Consider the following 5774-nt stretch of genomic DNA (forward strand, 5'->3'; position numbering starts at 1 on the left):
CTCTTAGAATGGTGGACAATGACCATATGCAGCCATGAGGTACTGTAGGTTGTGTGTTGAAGTGCAATTACATGATGGTGTCTCCGTTTTTTCTCTTTGTGCACTAGGTTAGTTTGGTTTCTGATAAAGACGAATATACTGGCACCGCTCTCGCTCCCCTTTTTACCAACTGCTGTTGTGTAGCTGGCTTGAGATGCGTGGTCCTCGTGTTCGATCGGTACTGCAGTGTTGCTGTCCCCAGGTGTCACACTTTAACCTTTGTTGTATATGGTAGCTACAGGGATGGAGCTATGGGGATGCGTAAAGGTGAGTCACAGTACTCTATATAAAAATATAACGTGTCCACACGTAGGGATGGGTATCGAAAACCGGTTCTTGTTGAGAACCGGTTCCCACTGTTTCAATTCCTTGGAATCGTTTGCCACTTTTATAAACGATTCCCTTATCGATTCCAGTCGCCCCGAATGACGTCATCACGTTGAGTAGCGTCTTTTACCCAGTAGGAAACACGGCGCCTGAGCGGCACAAACGCTCAAAAGTTTGGTTACACTTTATGAGAAAGGATGACAACAGGGCAACGTGCAATACTTGCAAAGTAGAGATTTCATCAAAGGGAGGAAACACTACGAACATGCAAAAGCATTTGCTCAAAAAACACGCGATTGCGTTCAACGAATGTCGTGTTTTTGATCCGCTCCGGACTAGCGAAGCTCAACCCAGCAGCAGCGGTAGCGTTTCCACGTCCTCTCCCGTTAATACTGCAGGTAACTAATCAATTAGCATTGCACATTATGTTAGCGCGATTTACCTTATTACAAAACCTGCTATTACTGTGCGTTGCATTTAGATAACCATGATGAGAGAGACAGAGTCTGGCTGGCTCAGATGCTGGCAGTTCTCGCTGCAGTCTACCGGTAGCGTCTCCTTTCAGGCCAGGATAGACGAATGTCACCGAGCAGTGTCTAAGTTTGTGGTCAAAGGCTTGCACCCATTTGCCACAGCAGATGCCCCCGATTTCACTTTGGTAAGTGAATGTGTTTAATTGTAGGCAGGGACATTACTGGATATTCTTGTGTAATTGCTACAGAATAATTTATGTTAAACTTTGTTATTGCTACAGGAGAATATTTATTTTATTATTTTACATATACATTTTTTTTCCTGGGGACCCTGTGACACCCCATTGAAGAGCCGTAGGCTGTGGATCTCTTAAGATCTCACTGTTGGGTTTGTAAGGCCATGTTACTCCTAAATTTCTATCTTGTTCAAAGAGAAGATATAAAACACAGTTCTAAGCTAATCGACTTTAGTGTTCTCCTTTTTAAAAAAAAAGAATCGATAAGAGAATCGATAAGGAATCGAATCGTTAAACAGAATCGAAAATGGAATCGGAATCGTTAAAATCTTATCAATACCCATCCCTATCCACACGTTACAAATAGACATTGTTGTGCATGTTATTGTTGCGCTTGCTTATTTTGTTAATCCGCATTACAAACGGTAAGAAGTATTTCTTTGGAAATGAGCTACTACTGATCTTTTGCATTACTACAAATTACTCTTTCACTTTTCAAGCCATTATTGGGGGGGAAAAGAGCTCTCGTCTTTAGCCTATACAGCCGTGGACCTTTTCCACAATAAAAAAAACTCAAGGAAAGAGAAAATTGAAGCGTTCCATAAGTCTGACATTGCTTCACACAAATGTTCTGTTTAGGGTTCCTTGCTTTGACAATTGTGCTTTTTTATTTCCATCTGAAAGGAAATGTGCTCGCAGTCAAGCAGTCTCTCTGCCCTTTGGTTTCACATTGAACCAGTGGGAGTAGTTTGATTGCTTATACTTTAGCTGCCATGCTATTACTGTGATCAAGGACAGCTGAGTCTACATTTGATAACTTCACATTTGATAAAGAGACAAAACCTTGAGTTCCTCATTTTATAGAAACACACAAGGAACTGAAGAGTCCCATCCCACCCATATAGTTTTTCATCAATTCCAATGTCAGTCATGTCAACTCGCACAAGAATCCACGTCTCACAATCATACTATGAAAACAAAACCGAACGCAGCCATGAGAGAGCAAGAACGCCTCTCAGGACTGTTTTTAAAATGTCATATATATAAATAACCATCAATACTGCGTTTAACATGCAATTACAAAACATCATTATTGTATTTGTTCTTAAAATATGACACTATTTTAAGGATTGTATGGATTCAGGGACCTCAAAGGAAGATGATTTTTTTTTTTCTGCCTGTCCCATTTGGCTCTTTTGCCATCAGAATTATTGTCTAAAGGCGAGGAAAGATGCCCAACGGATTTACTTTACCAAATTGACCATCCCAGCCTTGCCATAATGGTCTATTTGATTCATCTTTTATTGTTTATTTTATTTATTTATTTCACTTGCTAGATATGGGACAGACTTGAATGAGGAAAAGAAAAGGGAGAAAGGAAGAGGGGGGAAAAACAGTGGAGAAGAGGGACGGGGATAAAGGGCAAAAAAACCCCCAAAAACCAACTAAATAAGCAGACAAAAAATACATATATCAATCACCTGGATCACCTGTTGAGAAAGAAAACAAGCAGAAGAAAACGAGAGCAATACCATAAACAACATCACAATGATATATGGGAATATAACAGTAAATACTAAATATTAAACATTATTGTGCAGCACGTAACATCGACAGCGCACAGTGTGCTTTGAGGCAGGGCTGGAGATATGTTTCATATTGTGAAAACGTATAATAAGACTTATCGGAGCACTCGCATTTGTTGAAAGAGGGAGAACCAACTTCATGCAACTAGCTGGAACAATAACCAACTTCAATTTCTGAAGAATAATATATTTTTTGTTGTTCTATTTGACACTACAATCGAACACATATTCAGCCTTCAGTGAAGGCACTACAACTGTAGCACTGTTGTTGCAGTTGTCCAAACTCTTGCCCTCAAAAGGCTACAAATGATCCATTTTAGTATGAAGGATGGCAGTAACATAAAGCTCCTAGATAAAAACTGTTTTTACAAATATCTATCAGTCACATTACAATTTAGGCGCTACAGTTTGCTAATCAAGGACTGTTTAAAATACTTCGACCACTTTATTCTACTTTAATATTAGCTGCACTGTTAGAAGAAATTTGGGGACGCCCTACAGACAACACTGAAGGTAACGAGACAAAATTATCCCACGATGAAATCAGACATTGAAAAAACATGAACAAACATGCCGAACAGAGGACATGTTGGTGTCACAGCAGGAAGAGCAGTGATGAAATTGATTACATTAAACAACAGCAATCTGTTTTGGTGAGCTAGCTCCGGGGTCCTGCTACACAAGCTAATGTGTAAATGAAATTGAGCATAAAATCAGTTTTTCCTTTTATGAGAAATCACAACGTCTGTTGTGAAAAATCTAACGTCTGTAACCCTCGTAAGTTAAAGGAATAAGTGATCATTTGCAGAAGGAATATTACGCTGCGAGTTTAGGAAAAAGAGAGTCCGTCAGTAGTTTGTCTTCCTCTCAGCCTGTGTCTATGTCCCAGAAAGCCACCTGAGTAATTTCTCAAGGTGTTGATTCCACAGACTGCCATCCCTATACACGTACAGTGCTATCGGTGGTGTAGAAACGGGCAGTAAATAACAGCCGCCCTTATACACACACATCAGTATTTTCAAACTGCATCAAAGGCCGATTAGAAGTTGTACTCGCGTTATATTCTCCTGAACAGAAACAACTGATGTAGCTACAGATAAACTGCAGAATTCAAGGTGCAGGTAGCAGCAGGGCATTAATCGTGGAACAAAAGTCTCCGAGACGCAGGTCTATCAAGCCTTCCTAACAAAATGAACTGTCTTTGTTTCAGCGTTCAAGGGCAAAATCACTAATCCCAGCCAAAGTAAACAGTTTACCAAAAACTGTTGATCGGTGGAAGATTGTTTAACGCAATATAATGGTGCCGGATCTCTTTGAAAGAGCTGAAGCCTGTGTAATCAAAAGCAAAGCCTTTTGTCTCTTTAACACACATACCAAAGAAGCTGCCGAAGAGGCAGATTTTTTACATGAACGCTCTCAGTATCCATGTACCATTGCACTTTGAACCTTGTGCACTGTGCGGGGCTCGAGTTTAGCAACTGAATCACTCAAGGTGAAAAATGTGTATTTATGTATCTATTCATAGTTTTCATCACAGGAATTTTAGGAATGCTAAAAGTACGCCTTTCTCCCACTGTCCGCCGGCTATTTTTACTGGGTTTGTTTAGCCAAAATGGTGGATGGCTGTTAAATTTGATGGGGCCAAATGGCATAATCCCTCCTTCTCCATGCCAACCCATGTTATCAATGGCGAGTCATTAAACTCGTACTGAAAATAAGTGATGATTAGAAGATATATGTTATTGTTTTAGCGTTGTCTCTACTGCCCCACAACACTGACTACAGTACAATTACCCTGAAACTATAATTACTGGATCATTGCTACGGCACTTTGGAATTTCTTGCCCTTCAATTCCCAAATGATAGTATTATTGACCAATCACATCTCAAATAAAAGCAAGCATCTGCATTTTTGTTCACATTCAGCCTGTAAGCAAAGGGATTCCCCCACAAAAGACTTACTCAAAATAATTTAAGTAACTAAGACAGACATTTTCCATCTTCATGCATCATTGCAATAATCTCCATCTGGACCAACACAAAACATAAAACCACTGCAGCTCCATCTAATGCCTGAATGTGATCGGGTGTGAAAAAATCTTAAGTGCAACATTGCCCTTCCTCCCATACCGCTGTGAAAACGCAGGCGCTTTAGAAAGAACGAGCTGAATATTATCACCATCGCCTCCGTGTCACGCACTCGCAGAAGTTCTTTATATATTTAAAAAAATAATGTTTCTGTGTTAGTACACATTAGTACAATATAACTCCACTTTCACCGTGAGCTATCTGTCGCACACAAGTATCTGTTGACATGCTCCTTAACATGGATATTATGTTGGGGAGCCTTTTTAGCCAACTCCAAATTATTCTGCCAGTCCCTTTCCTGTGGTGGGTCAGGGCTGTCTGAAGCCATTATTGGTAATGAATGTGGAGTCCTACTTTAAAAGGTTCAGGCATGTAAAGTCACCTAAAGCTGACTAATGGAATCCTGCTGACACTGAATGCCAGGGGCTTTTACCACCAACCCAGAATGGTGGTTTTGGAAATTTACACCACAGACATAATGAACTATAAATGTAAACCTTGGAATGTAGCCTCCCACGCAGTAGCTTTGAGATATTAATAGATACAGACATGCAATATGCTGGAAAATCATAAATTGTAGCTCCATTGTGTGCTTTCGGCATAAATTCTGCTACTTGTGGCTTATTTACAGCGAAATGTAAACACGTCTTTGCACTTCTGAGGCTTAAGGAGAATTATTAAAGAAGCGCCTGTGAAAATATGTGCAGAGCGTTTATTAGAGCCTGAAAATATTCAGAGTTTGTTAGTGCTGCAACACTTTGTGCCCTGGGAGATGGGCCTCTTCAGCGGGTTCACAGGTCGCGCAGAAGCGTGCAGAGTGGCCATTGTGCTTTGTCATTTCACAGGTGACTCACATCACTACACTCGAGCATGCTGGAGGTAGAGCACTCGGAGATGCTTGCGGCATTCAAAATGCATGATTTTCAGCCTAGTGCAAACAAATCGCTTTAAAAGATCAGTTTAATCTATTTCGAGCTGTTATTATGAGCTGGGAGAGTTGTTCAGATAAAGAGACTGAAGCAGGG

This window comes from Astatotilapia calliptera, chromosome 19, assembly GCF_900246225.1.
Source record: "Astatotilapia calliptera chromosome 19, fAstCal1.2, whole genome shotgun sequence".
NCBI lineage: Eukaryota > Metazoa > Chordata > Actinopteri > Cichliformes > Cichlidae > Astatotilapia > Astatotilapia calliptera.